This window comes from Ambystoma mexicanum, chromosome 3p (assembly GCF_040938575.1).
Source record: "Ambystoma mexicanum isolate Mex_15411 chromosome 3p, UKY_AmexF1_1, whole genome shotgun sequence".
Classification (NCBI taxonomy): Eukaryota; Metazoa; Chordata; class Amphibia; order Caudata; family Ambystomatidae; genus Ambystoma; species Ambystoma mexicanum.
In genome coordinates this window covers 106,153,795-106,170,135 of record NC_090925.1, presented here as the reverse complement: position 1 = coordinate 106,170,135, position 16,341 = coordinate 106,153,795, and the positions used below count along the sequence as shown (strand labels likewise).

Sequence of the window (16,341 nt, the reverse complement as noted above, 5' to 3'; positions counted from 1 at the left end):
TCCCCAGAATAGTAAAGTGAAACTGACTTTACTTTTCTCTCTGTAGATCCAGCACACACCATCTTATGTGGAGTGCTGGGGGGTTACTTAGTGTCCCCTTTTTCTACTTACTCATGTAAAAATGTTGGTTACCCTCACTACTTTAAATGGCTGGTGGAAGTGGTTTAATTTCCTACAAGTGTGCTTTTCTACCGCAGGCTGAACACTCAGCTGCAGTAATAGCACCCATGGGTGACCATTGTGTCAAAATGGCCCCAGTCTTCTTTTTTCACCATTTCTTGTTAGTGAAGTCTTTCTTGGGTTTTACTCCGAACCAGGTTTAACCCTTTTGGTCGTTTTGCCTTTTGCAGGCTTCAGTGCTGAAACGAGGGAGGTGCCCAAAACTCCCTGTCTTTAGTCTCTTTGGTAACCTGAATGCACCCAGTGCTGATTGGCTGGCTGGCAGCTAGGCTGTGCATGAATGAGTAAAACCTGCATAAAAGCCAAAGCTTCTTGAACAGAAGACAGTCGACCACTGGATGAAACATCAGACGAAGGAATCGTGAAGAGAAGCTTGCTGCATCCTGCTGGACCGTTGAATTGCCCAGTGAAGCCCTGCTGCTGTGCTGAAACTGCTTTTCCGAACCGACTAGAGAAGCTCCGGAGAGGACGACTTCTTCCCTTGGATTAGTGGGACCAACTAACCCCAAGACGAACTTTGCTGGAAGACCTTCCTCAACTTTGCTGTACTTCTATGCTGCTGCTGGAACTGAGTGCCAGGGGTAGAGAAATCTGTAGTCGAGGGCATCGTCTTTAAGCAGGACCAGAGCTCCAGGAATATCCTGAGGACCCGCCAGAAGCAGGACGACCCAAGCTAGAGTCACCTCATCAGAGTGCTGGACTCAAGGAGCAAAGAGAGTCCATCAAGTGTTCAAGATCTGCGGTGGTGCTGTTTACCGGTAGCTGAAACCACAAAGTTCTGCTGAACTGAAAAGAGCCTAGATCTGCAGCCGACCTCCGAACAGCTGTGCAGGTGTCCTCCAGACGTCCTCCCTCTTGTCCCCATAACTGAGGCCCAGTAACACAGGATCTGCAAGTCGGCAACCAGGAAAGAAGCCAGCTGGATCCTCTTCTTCTAACGTAAGGAACTGTTCTGACTATAGGGTACTTACCTCTTTGTCTGTAGCTTGCTTGTCTCTGTTGAGATTTGCAGTAGCTGCCTTCTGGAGTTATTCTAGCTCTAACTTTTCACAAGTGTGGCAGCTTGTGGCCCAACAGTGATTTTTACAACAAACACTCTAACTCTGTGCAATATGTGTGTGCTATCTAAGAGGTGTATCAGCTACATAGACGTTGTTCAGATTGACTTTGGCTGTCCTGGCTCCCTCCAGACCCTTATGACCCATTGACTTTGAGTCTAACTGTCCCTCATAGCTGGTAACTTGTTTGAAACTGTTATGCTGGGAAAGATTTTATCTAGACTTCATTGGGGGATTTTAAAAAGTGCTCACATGCTCTGAGAACCTGTTAACCCTTTTTTCTTCCATTAACCTTTCTTCCTTTACCAACCTCAGAAAGTTACAAAGTATATACCTGACATATAACTGCTCATACTGTCCTAGTAATTGAAGTCACCCCAGGGTGTAGGAAGTGTGTATGAAACCTCTCTAAATAGGGTCTACTTGCTTTGCCTTGATTCTGAGAAAGTATTATTAAGTATATTTTTATTGTTGCACACTGCCCTTTTTAAAGAATGCTTATTTAAAACTGACAGTTAAATACATAATTATTTTACTAGAAAACCTTGAGTGCAAGTGTTATTTGGATACTTGTTTTTTATTTATTTATTTATTTGAGCATTTATATAAGGCACAAAACCCAGAGGTATCTAGGTTAACGAGATTGGTTACAAGCATCATTTACAGCTTAATCACTTAGATACAATGAAGAGGTTACAGAGAAAGGTTTGGTGCGAACGGGTGAGGGGCCACCAGATTTTGCGATATTGGCATGCACAATACATTGTAGGTAAGGTTTTCAATATTATGAGAAATTTACAAAGGTTACATACAGAATACGCTATCGGTAAGGTTTTTTCATTGTTCACAAAAAACATAGGATACACAGGCAGTGAGGATTTTGCTAGATTAGCAGGCATTTTGATTGAACAGCAAGGTTTTTTTTTCTTTTTTTTTTCGGAAGGAGCATAGGGATGTGTCCATTCTTTGTGATGGGGGCAGAGTGTTCCAAAGTTGGGCAGCAACCACTGGGAAGCTAGATCCTCCGGCTTTCTGGATCCTGAATCTCACCGTGGAGATTAGACTGGTGTGGGAGGAGCGGGTGGGTCTGCTGAACTGGGTCTTTGCGATTTGATTGCAGAGGTAAACTGAGGCATTGTTTGAGAGACATTTATGGGTCAGTGATGGGACTTTGTATTTAATTATGTTCCTTACTGGGAGCCAATGCATGTTGCGTCTTGGTGATGAGATGTGTTCATGTCTGGGTATGTCTCGCTCAGCCCTGATCGCATTGTTTTGCACAACTTGAAGTATGCTGATGTTTCTGGTATTGGATCCTGCAAAGAGTGAGTTGCAATAGTCGATCCTCGAGCGGATGAGTGCTCTGGCCAGGGTAATGCAGTTGTCAGGTGAGGAAAGGTGTTACGGTCACCCGGTCTCTGCGGGGACTTTGGGGCACGGTCTCAGCTTTCCCTGGAAGTGAAATCCCCTTGTCAGGCTTCTTCCCCTGCTCGTGTGCTGTGGACAGCGCTGGTTGTTGGCACTGCCCCTGCGAGGATATGAGAGATCGTGAGAAGGCTGCTATATGACTGCTGTCTCTCTCAAACCCTTCTTCCCAGAATGTGGTGAGTATGCGCCGACCCATATAGTCTCACTCTCCATCCTGCTTCTCACAGCAGGGGCGCGATGAATGGACCGAGTTCCTTCACTGGTCCATATGCGTGGCAGCCCAGACCGGCTGTGGCTGAACCACTCCTAAAGGTAAGTGTCTTTTTTGGCTTTTAAAATATTGCAGTGTTGATTCTTGATTGTCTGTATCCTTTTAATAATGTCTTTCCTCCGCTTTCTCCTAATAGGTGATATGCGTCCCAACGGTAGTTGTAGTGCAAGAAGGGAGGCCAAATGGGAAGAGAATGGAGTCCACAATGTTCCAACAGATGGTGAGTGTTGGTTTTAGGTCAAGCGCGAGGATTTGTCTAAGCGCGGCTTTAAACGTAATGTCTTAGTGGTTTCTAACCTTGTCTTCGTCTTTTTCCCTTGCAAGCACCGTCTGTCACGACGTCGGGCTGAAGTGCTGCTATACAGAGGTCTGGCGATGGAGGATGAATGCCAGAGTCCACGATGATGCTTGCCGAAGGAAACGGATTGCAAGGTAAGTGCTGCGGTTGGTAGCTGAGGCAAGGTAAGATGCTCTCAGGCTGGTAGCTGGAAGCAGGTAAGATGCGCTTAGGCGGCGGTGAGCGTTACGCTGCAATAGCAGAATAACGCATAGCACGTGCTTTGAGGCAGAGCAGCCTTACATAGCCATGACTCATCAGCCCCACCCTGCCACTCCTAAAAGGATGCTTGCACGTGCATTCTGCCTCTCCCCAGCAGCCACGCCCGAGCCAATGCACATGGGGGCCCCTGCAGGGGAAACCAAGTACCTGCACCAAATAAAATGTGCTAGTGCACATTTATTTATGAGCCTGGTGCAGAGTCCAGCTGGGCTTTCCAAGTCGTATGGTCCCCTAGGGACAATAAAGGGTTGTGTTGCCTCTTGATCTCGTCCCCTGATGGTGCAGGGTCTGGGGTTCTGGGCCCAAGGCCATGACAAAAGGTCTGCTAGCTCTGATTAGTTTGGAGGTATATGCCGATGAGGAGACAATGGCATTGACCTGTTTTATTAATGATAGGGTTGAGTCAATCTAGACGCCTAAGGGTTTATATTTCTATGGCAACATTAATGGTATTGCCATCAATGTTGAAGGATTTATATTGTTGTGAAAGGTTGTTTAGTTTTTATTTGCTACCTATGATGAGTACTTCTGTCTTCTCATCATTAAGACATAGTTCATTTTGTGCCATACAAGCTTGGATGATGAGGTAGATTTTGTTGATGGTGTCTAAGTCAGTGTCATATGAGCCAGTGATAGGGAGGAGTATTTGGGTGTCGTCCGCATAATTTGTATATGTGACACCAATTTGTCTAGTTTGTCGAAGAGTAGTTTGGTGAAGGCATTTTATAGAGTGGGTGATACACAAGAGCCTTGTGGTACACCACAAGAGACTAGGGCTGGGGTAGCAGCTGAGGAGGCTAAGACCCTCATGGTGTGGTTGGATAGAAACGATTCAATACAGTTTATGGCCCCCGGGGAGAAATGGGCAGCTGTTTCGAGATGATGGCGAAGGATTTTGTGGTTGACGAAGTCAAATGCTGCAAGCAGGTCAAGCAAAAGGAGAATGCATAGGTCCCCTCGGTCCTTGATCTGATCCATTTGAGTTTTTAGATCCAGGAGTGCTGTTTCCGTTCCATGACCTGGCGGAAGCCAGACTGCCAAGGCCTAAGAGATTGTTTGTTTCAAGAAACCTTTGAATCTGTACAATATAAATGTTATAGTAGGAACGGCACTGTGGTGATGGGTTGGAAATTGGTTGGGATGTTTGGATCCAGCGTGTTTTCTTTTTTTAGCAATGGTAATACCCAAGCTTCTTTTAAGTCATCTGGTACTTTCCCAGAAGCAAAGGAACTGTTGATGAGCGAGGTAATGAAGGGGGCCAGTTCGTTGGCACACTATTTAATGAATATGGTGGGGCAAATGTCCCCTTTGCATCTAGAGGGTTAGAGTCCATTGATAATTTTGATGGTTTCTGAAGTAGTCAAGGGAGTGAAGGCGAATTTGTGAACATTTTGCTGCTATATGGGCGGGGTGTCTTCAGGTGTCGATTCCTGGTTAAGTACTGCTTTTTTTATTTCAATTTTGTTTTGCAGGAGGGTGATCTTGTCTGCCAGAGCCTTTTGGATGTTCGAGCACCATTGCTGGTCCTTGATACAGTGGTCCGGGGTAGGGGCAGACGTTTCTAGCTCGCGAAGTATGAAGAGTTCCCTGGAGCTAGATTGGGCGTTCTGGACTCTCAGATTGTAGGAGTCTCCTTTGGCTTTAATGGTGGCTGCCTTATATTCTTTAGTTAAGGCAAGGAAGTGGGTCTTATTCTCTGATGGTGTTTTCCCCAGTTAGATTCTGCTGACCTTTTGGCAGCCCATAACGTTTGTGTTGTGAACCAGGAGTTGGCATGAGCCATGGGTTTAGTTTTCTGGACACTTAGAGGGGCTACTTTGTCGATTGCTGCTAAGATGGTAGTGTTGTAGAGAGTGACCAGGGAGGTGGGGTCTGAATGAGGGTGTGGAATGTTAGTTATTGGGACCAGGAGGGATGGCATATTGTCTGTATTGATGTTTTTTTGGTTTCTAGATGTACAGAGATGATGTAAGTAGAGTGGGTTAAGCCAGTTTAGAGGTTATCGCTGTTGTGAAGAGGATGCGCTTGTCGTCGGACCATGGACACGGGCAGTTAGCGAGGATATCAGTGACACAATTTTAAAGTCTGCAATCCAGTCTAGGATGCGTGTTAGGCAGAATCCTGTGCAGTTCCCTTAGGGAGCACTACACAAGATTAGGACTACAGGTGAGAGCAATAAATCCCCTTTGGTATCAGTCTGTACCACAAAGATTTAGTTGGTAGCTGTGGCTGAGCAGTCAGACTTATCTCAAGAGGAAGATGAGCAGTATTCAGGATTTACACAATAGGTCTACAATACTATGGCACAAGGAAACACTGACCAAAGCTTTGTATTAAAAAGTAGTTATATATTTATTGTATACACTTCTAATAAAACACATGTATCACAGTCATCAAGCAAGTTAAATTAGGTCAAAGGAAAAATATGCACACTCTCAAGTTAAATTGTAGACCAAGTGAAGAACCAGAGTGAAACCTGAGCAAAATGGCACAGTGAAGACTACACACAAGGGATACTCTAAAAATTCCTTACAAGAGAGGTAAAGCACAAGTTACTTAGAAATAGTTTCCTACACACCCTAGCAACACTTCCCATATGTTTGTGGACCAGTTTAAGCAAGACAGTGCATCCGTATAGGCAATACCTAACTGAAAACTGAGCAAAATGGCATTACACAAGGTTTAAAAATGGGAAGGAAAGGGTAGTTGTAAGAATTAGGTGCACCACACAGTTCTAGATGAAAATCAATCTAAAGAAAGCAGGTCTAACAAATGTAACCAGAGTCAGTAGGCCTGTGCCAGAGTCAGTGGTACAGGGCAAGGGCCCAGGAGCGAAATGTTCTCGTAGCTGGATGCAGAAGTTGAAAAGACAATGTTAAGAGAGAGGGGCAGCCAACCCAACAGGTAGGTAAAGGATTTAAAACACCTTTAGTGCTACCGCAATGAAAGGGCGGCCTGGAGGAACAATGTACCTTAAAATGAAGAAGTGGCTCCTGCGGTGGCGATTGTTCCTGGTAGTTCCTGCAGTTCGGGTGATCCAGCAGAGGAAGAGAGGCTCTAGTGGAGGAAGGTTCGAGTTACTGCACTACCCAGGGATGAAACCAGCCGCGGTGTTGCCCAACGAATAAAAGGTACGCGGTCCGGGTGGACTGGTGCCTGGCTATCCGGCCTCCGAGTACAGGGTACGGGAGATTCGACCAAGGCAGGTCCGGGAAGGCGATTAGCAAACTGGTTGGCCCCACCAGCTCAAGGGAAGAAGGCTCTTGCAGAGGAAGATCTCCTCTCGTCGTGTGGAGAAAAGTGGTGAGATGCTGCAGCAGGGCCACACCGGTGGTTCAGTCGTTGCAGATGTCTTTGGCTTCTCTCCTCCACGGCTTCTTCAGTGGCGACGTCTTGTTTTCCAGTCCTCAGGACCCTGCTTTTATGCAAAAAAGATCCCCATTTATACAGCCTTGGTGTCACTCACACAGTGGAGTGGTCATCTTGGCGGGAGACTCTCCAGCCTATCAGGATAGAGTGCGACATGGGTTGCTGAGGCAACCCTGTCCAGGGGTCCTACTCCCCCTCCCACTTAATGGACCGACCCCAGACTCAGTGGCGCCGAAAGGAGGGCTTCTCGGGAGAAGCCTGCCAAAAGGACGAACAAAGGATCCCCGTCCTGGGTTAGGAGTTTAGAGAAAGACACGAGAAAGAAGTTATATTAAAGTTCTGGCAAAAAAAACTTACCAGAGTAAAGTTAATATTAAAATATACCAGCGGTATGTTAGAGCTGTCAGAAAAAGTGGTAGCCTCGAACAATGGGAAAATCCCATAGAAAAATATTCACGGTTGAATATTTATGGTAGTAACCACTGCCACCAGCCAGAAACCTTTGAGAGAGGGACTGTACGGTACCCCCTCGAAAATGAACATAAGGAAAAAACTATTAACCCTTTCCAGTACCTCCATAGTAAGATGGTTTAGTTCATAAAAATTGACTAGTAAAGTCAATGGGGACTTTACATGCCCTGGGAGACAGTAGTCAGTCCCAGGGTATGGAGTCTATGTTTGGGGGTCGCTAGGACACCCCTGTGTCACTGCACTGAGGGTGCTGTGTAACACATGTGAGTAAAGATGGTTTCTATGGGGGTGAGAAAATCCCATAGACATTAAACACAAAAATGCCTAAGAGTGGGAAAAAGATTCTCACTCTTAGCAGGAAAAAGAAACAAACCCTTCAAATCCAGCAAAGCTTCCAGGGGACTCTATAGGTAAGGGAAATTAGCCATAGAATGAGAATTCTCCCTAACAGTGCAACCTTTGCCATGGGTGGGTTTGGCTATACGATGATTGAACCCTTGCTCTGTCAGAGTTGGCAAGGGAATTTGCTTGCATGTTGATGGGGTCGTTCAGGCCCAAGTTAAAGTCGCCCATGATAATGATCTTTGATGGGGGTTTTGAGTTGGAGGCTAGTAGGGCAGTAATATCTTCGAAGGAGAATATTGGGCCAGGGGGTCTGTACACTATTTGGAAAGTAAGGGTGCAGGTGTGTGTAAGGGCCATTGTCATAGTAATTATTTCACCTGAGGGTGAAGGAAGTTCTGCTGCGATCCTAAGATCAAAGGAGTTCTAAGCAATGAAAGCAACGCCACCTCCTTTAGTTATTGTGGTATCCCTACATATTATCCCCACCAAAATTATCGCCGTACATATGGTAGTTTGTCTCGCCATGGGCGATATTTTTGGGGGGGATAATTTGTGGGAGCGGGTGTTGCTGGGGTGTCCCCCGCACATTTAAAAATAATATATGAACACATGGAACCGTTGTAGTTCTATCTTTCCTGTAGATAGTGTAGCCTTCCGGGATAGCTAGGGAGATGGCCGAACCCGAGGCTGCATGGAGCCAGGTTTCCGCGATAGCAACGATGTCTAGCTTTTTAGTTGTAATAGGGTCTGCAATGTCAAGAGCGTGGGCAGGGAGTGAGCTTGTGTTAATAAGAGCTCCCTTCAGGTGAATCAGAGGGTCGATGCTGTCGGTACCCTTATGGTTTGATGTGAGATTTGTCCGCATTTTTTTGTTGGTTTTTTAGGTGACAGGGTTGGTCCTGTGATGCTTCAGTGATTACGGTGGTATTAACACAGTTAACTTTGCGGTGGATTGAAGGGAGGGAGGGTTGCCCGGTGTCTATGAAAAGGTGTATATTTGCTATCTCTAATGGGTACATTACGAGTTGGTGCTGCTGGGTTCGTGAGGATAGAAGTTTGTAACTAAGAGGTAGTGCAGGAGGCAAGCTGAGGCGGAGGCTGATTGCAGTGACGTGCAGAGGTGGACTATTCTACGGAATGCAAATGCAAAAAGGGAGGTGACTTAAGTAGGAAGTGAGTTGGAGGAATGTTGAGAGGGTTGGAAAGTACAGTAGCCATTTGTAGATTTTGTTGAGAGTGCTAGGCGAGACTCCCTAACTGGGATGTAGTCCTCTTCAGTAGATGTTCTACGTATAGCGTTAGGGGGCACAAGATCTATCCTGCGTGAATTGATAAACATTTTCTAGGTGTGTAGAGCAGACAAGAGCATAGAATCTGGTGCAAAGGCAGCAGGGTGCAGCAATCAATATTAGGTGCCTATAAGCCGCTAGGTACAACAGTCAGGCAAATCAATAGTTTTGGTGCATTAGAACAGCAAGGTGCAACAGGCAAGATTTGGTGCATAGAAACAACTAGGTGCAACAATCGGGCAGGGACCTAAAATCAATATTTCTGGTGCATTAGAACAGCAGGGTGGGTGCCACCAGCAAAATTTGGTGCTTAGAATCAGCTAGGTGCAACACTCAGGGGGGGGCCTAAAATCTATATTTTGGTGCATTTGAACAGCAAGGTGCATAGCAAAATTTGGTGCATAGAATCAGCAGGATGCCTCAATCAGGCAGAGTCCTAGGGTGCAGGAGCAGAAAATCTAACAAGGCAATGATACATGAGATTGGGGCACATGTGTGAAGCATATACAGGGAAAATGGTAGGGCCGGGGGATGCCTAGTACATTCAGGGTGGGCTTTGCGCCCTGAGGTAATCATTCTAGAGACAGGCAACATAGATGCTGTAATGCAATAATGTGCATACGTAGTAGGTGAGTCTGTGGTTTGAAAGCGGAAGGCTAATACATGGTGGCGGAAGACAGGTCGCTTTAGTAATTTAGCTTAGTGTGCGTGGCTCCGGAGACGGTAGGCATGCCTTAGGTTGCAGGCAAGGTTGGCAGCGGGTTGGCAGGGAATGGAGCGATTGTCTGTACTCTAAGAAGGTGGGCATTTGGAGGGAAATGCAGTAGCTCCGAGCTAAAGGACTATTGAATCTGGATAAAGGAGATGTGTTGCGAGCAGGTGAGAGGGAACAGCGCGACTTACTTGCTGAGTATTCATGCACAAGTGTCACGGTCTGTTGGTGGCCGTCGCCACGGACAGCCACAGACGGTGTCCTTGAGTGTGGGCCTTTGGTGGGGGGCTGGCGTTTGCCTGCCAGCTCCAAGATCGGCTCTTTTTGGTTGGTGAGCCAACCAATCAGGGCTAAGCTTTCAAAATATGAAGTGGTGCGGTTTAAAATGGTGAGGCAGCCATTTTCAAAGCAACAGCTGAGAGCGGATGAATGGGAAGCTCGGCTTCTGCAAACACGCGTGCATGTCCAAAAATGAAACAATGCACTCGATAAAGACTTTCAGTATAGCACGGCAGCAAGGTGCCAAATGTGGATGAATATTTCCGAGGAATCCATCGATCGGTTGAAGTAGGTCGGAGTTAGCCCAATTGGGCTTACCTTTTGGCTGGGGTGGTGAGGCCATCAGGGGTAGCCTCCATGCGGTGATGCCGTGATCTTGAGGCATCACTTCCCACGTTGCTGCAGATCCGAAAAAAACTTGTGTGTGTGGATTTCGATGCTACAGCTCATGTTTACCCCTCTTGAAATAAGTCTGGCTGATCGGTCATTCTACCAACTTGTGTAGTACAGACCGACCTATACCATAATCTTGCCTAACAATGAAGCACTGTTAGGAAAAGTTTGCATGCAGTACACTCTGGGACCACTACACACAACTAGTACTACAGGTGTAAGCAAAAAGAGTGTACCACACAGTTTTTGGTAGAGAGCTGAGCTGCCAGGCTTATCTCAAGAGGGAATCTGAGCTTATAAAGAGTGTTACACACAGGGCTACAATCACAGGTTTCTTGGTAAAACACTTCTTAATTTATTACACAGTAAGAAAACATTCACTAAAAGGAGGCAATCAATATCTCACACAAATATACTACAGTACTTCACACTATCCGGTTCTGTGACATTTAAACTACTTTTAAGGAGGAGCAAAATGGCATTCAAAGCATTTGACGTAGGAGCAAAAGGGCATAAGATTATAAAACGAAGATTACAGTTACTCTTAAACAGTGCAAATAGTTTGCGTTCACCAGAGGAGTTGATTCAATGCAATAGGTAGGCCAAAGTCAATGGGCTAGAGTCTTGTATAGGTAAAAACGGTTCTGGTAGTTAAACGGAAAAGTCTTTGCCACGCTTCTCAGAAGTAGTTCATAGAAGAAAGATTAATATGTCGGGTCACAAGCCGACTAGGCCTGCAAGTTGCCAAAGTTTCACGCACTTTCGCAGTGAGAGGTAAGTTATCTTGGTCGGGTTTTCACAGTACCTTATATTGAAGAAAAAGATGCAGCTGAAGACTTCTGTTCCTGGCAGTTCCTGCAGATCTCGCTGTTCCTGAACCTAAGTCGTGGGGACAAGATGGAGAACGCCGGGGGACTCCTGCACTGCACAGGGACTGGTCACAAAGCTGACAAATCTTCGATTCCGGTAGCTGTATTCAAGCACACAAACTGGTGTGCTTCTCCCTGGGGATTCGGACCTGCAGCCGACTTCACCGGGCAAACCAACGGTCCAGGAGTTGCAGCAGCCATCCTCTTCCAGCTCATCTTCGGTTCCTTCGTTCCATTGGTCGACTCTGCCTTCCAAGTCAAGAGACTCGCCTTTTAAACAGTTTTCTCCCGTTCATTCCAGCCTAGCTGCCACTCCCCCAGCAGGATGGCTGTCCTTGCCGGACAGTCAGCCAGCCAATCACGCCAGAGTGCATTTGGGTCTCCTAGGAGCCTAAGCACACTTCCTGCCCACCCCCCAGACACTCGGGTGCCAGAGGCGGTCTTCACTCCTGAAGCCCTCCAAAGGGACCAAATCTGGTTTGGCGCGCAGAGACAAACTCTAGAAGGACCTTTCCAAAAAGAAATGGCGAAAAAAGAAGATCGTGACCTGTTTAAACAAAGGGGGCTCAGACGCCATCTTGCGATTTTTAGCTACCGGTATTCGCGGTCGGGAGAAATCATGGTAGTTCGTTGTAAAACCACTGCCACCAGCCATTTCGTTAGAAAAGGGTAGCATTGGACTGCTACATGAGTTTCTAGACATAGGGGATACTAGGTAACCTCTCCATCAATTCTATTGGAATATAGTGTGTGCTGGGACTAGGAATTTAAAAAGACTAGTGAAATCAATTTAACCTTACATTCTCTGGGAAACAGTAGTTTATCTCAGAGAAGGTATTTAAACCTTTAGGAAGTCAAAAAAGACATCCCGGTGTCACTGCACTGAGGGTGCTGTGTAACACACATGAAAAGATGCCTATGAAGTTGTCTAAAACTCCATAATCAAAGAACACAAGAGTAAAACTCACATCAAAACACATGAGAGTGGGGGGAAAAAGGCTTGCACTCTCCCCAGGTAAAAAAAAATCAAGTCCTCAAAATCCAGCAAAGTTGATGGGGGGTCTCTAAGGTGAAGGGAATTAGCACATTTATGAGAATTCTCCCTAACAAGCACTACATAGGAACACAATATATTATGATAATTATTACTAATACTGAGAATATTCCTGCTTGATGAAGGTGAGCATTTTAGTGATAATGACCTACAATGAACTATCAGTAGAACAAAAACATTCTCTGTTATGTTTCTCCTAATAACCATGCAGAACAAGTTGCACTACATACTGTACTCCTGCACCTCCACTCACCATGTAGAACACAATACACTACACACTCGACACTTGCACCTTCAATTACCTTCCATAATACAAAGCACTACATGTCCTACTTGTGCATCTCAGCTAATCATGCAGAACAGAATGCACTACACACTACTCTTCCACCTCCACAAGCCATGCAGAACAGGTTGCACTACATACTCTACTCTTGCACTTCCACAAACAATGCAGAACACAATGCATTACACACTCTACTCTTCCACCTCCACTAACCATGAAGAACACAATGCACTACACTCACACCTTCTATTTCCTTCCAGAATACAATGCACTACATGCTCTACTCATCTGCATCTCAGCTAACCATGTAGAACAAGATGCACTACATACTCTACTCTTCCACCTCCACTAACCATGCGGAACACAATTCACTACACACTCTTCCCTTCCACCTTCACTAACCATGCAGAACACAGTGCACCATATACTCTACACGTGCACATTCACTAACCGTCCAGAACACAATGCACTACATACTCTACTCTTGCACCTCAGCTAACCATGAACAACACAATGCACTACATTCTGTAATCTTGCACTTACACTAACAATGCAGAACTCAATGCACTAGACACTCTACATCTGCACCTTCACTAACCGTCCAGAATACAATGCACTATGTGATCTACTCTTCCACCCCCCCTTACTGTGCTGGACACAATGCAGTGCATACTATACTCGTGCACCTCCACTTGAATGCAATAAAAACACTGAATTACTGCAGTCCACATTTGTGAAGTGGCAACAAAACCCTGATTGCCCTTGCGCACAACACCACTCCATACTCTATGAAAACCGAAAAGGTATCCAATACCACCTGCACTTTCCATGGTGATGCCCGTTCTGCTAATGCACAGCACTCTTACAACCTTGCTCCGGACTATAGCCTTGACACAATCTCTGCACGTATGTGGAAAGGAAGAGTAGAAAATAAACTGCAATGGTATAAACTTCAAAATCCCAGTCTACAATTCAATATTTTCTTCTTTTATTTGTTCAGACAACCTGTCCTAAGAAGAGACAGTAGAGCAAACAACTTGCAGTGTGTAAGAGCACTACCACATTACGTAGATTTGTGAAACAAACTCTTTTAAATCATGAAACATTTCCATTTTGCTGTAAGGTGCGTGGGTTAGTGATCAACCACTGGTACCAGCTTGTAAAAGCAAAATGTGCAAATAATAAATGCCTTGGAAAACCTTCCAAGGTCCTAACCCAAACACTCTGCAAATGTGTGTCCAACTCAGGAACTACTAAAAATGTTTTTACAAATAGTTAAAATGTTTTAATGAGCAACAGTCATACATTTTATAATAGCATTCTTTTCATTTAACTTACTTTTTAAGGGCATACAAATATAAAACAAATACATTCAAGTGGCCAATAGGAAAAAATCTCACATTTCGGCGATCCAAGATGGCCGCCAGCTGAAGCGGACACACATCCCCGGTGCTGCTCTGAGGCAAGAGAAGAAAAGAGTCAAAAGCACCCTACAAAGCAACCTTACATCCGTACAGTGAGCCTCAAAATTGCTCAAGGGTGAGGTGTCTGCAGTCCCCCTCACTAAAGCCCAGGCGGCCCGGTGGCCCGCAGTGGAAAGGCAGGAGCTGTGAAGTTGGGCAGAAGTCAGGAGGCCCCGTGGAGCGTGCAGTTGAGGTTCCAGCCGATGCCAGAAGCCAGATCGAGTGTGGGGGAGGAGAGCCCGGCCCCCTCCGGCAGGGGGCTTCATTCAGCGAACTGTGGCAAGCTGAGCAGTTATGACCTTGGTCCCGGGTCCGATCAGCAACTGGATCCGGTAAGCAGCCGGAGCGATCCTGCAACCCTGCCTAAAGCAAGTGATCGAGGAGCGGAGGACGGCGTGGTCCTGCCCGTGGGATCGGCCATCCGGCTTGCGGAGGGTGGCTCTGCCGAACAGGAGAGACAGCAGAGGTCTCCTTGTAGTGAACGGAGCCCTGCGGCTGTGATCCCTCACCAGCTCCGAACAACGGAGGTCCACTGCACTGGCGAGAGGAAAGTGCAGTGGGCGCCCAGTGACAACAGTACCCTTTGTGGAGGTGAGCCCCGCCAGCCCCGACCATCGGAGAACCTACGGATGGGCCGACGGCTGGGCCCACCCCGGCAGAGTGTGCCTGGTGAAGGGCAACAGTAAACAGCCCTGGAAGCTAGTAAGCGGCTGGCGACCCAAGTCCGGAGTCAAGCGGGCCCAGGGGAGTGAGGGGGCCAGTCCTCCTCTGCCACATCAGAGCAGTCGACAGCCCGCCAGGAGTGGAACGCTCCTCCTCTGCAGTGCAAGGGAGCAACGCCAAAGCCGACCGCCCCGCCTGAATCTCACCCACATCAAATAGCGGGTAAGGAGGTGTGGGGGAGTAAGCAATCCCCGTGGAAGCTTCCCTATCCAGGGAAGTGTGCCCCGGTTAGCCCTGCAGGGGCCCTGGGACCCGAACCCGGGAAGAGTCACAAGCAGATTGCTGGTCCCAGGGAGCTTCCCTGAGCTCGGATTTTCCCACCTTAGAACATTTGGCTACTCATATGGGCTCAGTCTCATAGGGGCCAAATACAAAAGCAGGCACTGGCCCCCGAACTCCTCCTGGTGCATCCGGGTGATCGGTCCCCTGTCGGGTTTGAGCTGAAGCAGTCCCCAGAGTGCCAAAAACAGAACTGTCGAGACTCTAGCACCTCGGTCACTCATACAGACCCTGAGGCAAAACCGAAGGCTATTGCCCCCCCCCCTTCGGGAGCCACCGGGAAGCATGAGTCCCCGAACACAGGCGGTATAGCTCCTGGAACCCAGGGATCTAGAACCGAAGCAATAACAAACAATAAAGGAGAAGCAAAAGTGGGAAACCTCATACCCGGTGGGTGGGACCCAGATAGGATCCACAGGCAGCGAACAAACTGACGGATCCAGCTTGGAGAACCCCTGCGATTAGACTCGCCAGAGCGGGAAACGCGAGTGGACAGCCCAGATGCCAGGCGCCAGAACCAAAAGTGCACCCCAAAGAGGGAAGGGATCCTCTAGGAAACAACTGGAGAATCAACTCGCCAGGTGCTGGAACCAAAAGCAGCCACAAGATCAAGCACCACCGCAGTCACTGCTCGACCAAACAATCGCATTCTGCCCGACCCGAGACGCAATGATTACAGACAAAGAGGAGCTGTTGATCTCCCTGAAGGGTATGGAAATGAGAATGAGGAATGCATTCCAAACCCAAATCGGACAGCTTAAGGAAGACTTGACCATCTCTTTGAACGAGGTCCGCAAGGAGGTGAACGAACTGGGAGAACGGGTTGATACAGTAGAAAATGGCCTCTCTAACCTCACATAAGAAACTAAACAGACAAGCTTACTACTAGATCATATAGCAGCAGCCACAAATAACCTCGAGCTGCAAGCCGAGGACCTCGAAAATCGGTCACGTCGATGGAATATCAGAGTCAAAGGCCTCTTTGATTCGGTCCTGGATGGGGAACTCAAGGAAACACTGCAACAGACATTAGCAATATGCTGCACGACACTGTGCCTGAATCAATCGGATTTGATAGAATACACTGCATGGGGCTCAGGAAGACGGACCCTGGCGTACGGCCCAGGGACGTGCTGGTGGCCCTCACCTCGTATGTTATGAAAGAGAGCCTTCTACGAGCCGCCAGGACCACAACAGACCTGGCGATCAACGGCCCCCCAATTCACCTATTTCAAGATCACAACCCTCCACAAGAGACGATTCATGCGACCAGTTACGAAGGCCCTCTCTGAGAGACAGGTATCTTACAGCTGGTC

The 16,341-nt window shown here is 47.1% G+C and overlaps 1 protein-coding gene across 2 annotated transcripts in view; it reads left to right on the top strand.

Moving 5' to 3' along the window:
- Positions 1-16,341, top strand: part of LOC138580131 (zinc finger protein 300-like) — a 558,246-nt gene that overhangs the window by 469,855 nt on the left and 72,050 nt on the right. The window lies entirely within an intron of this gene.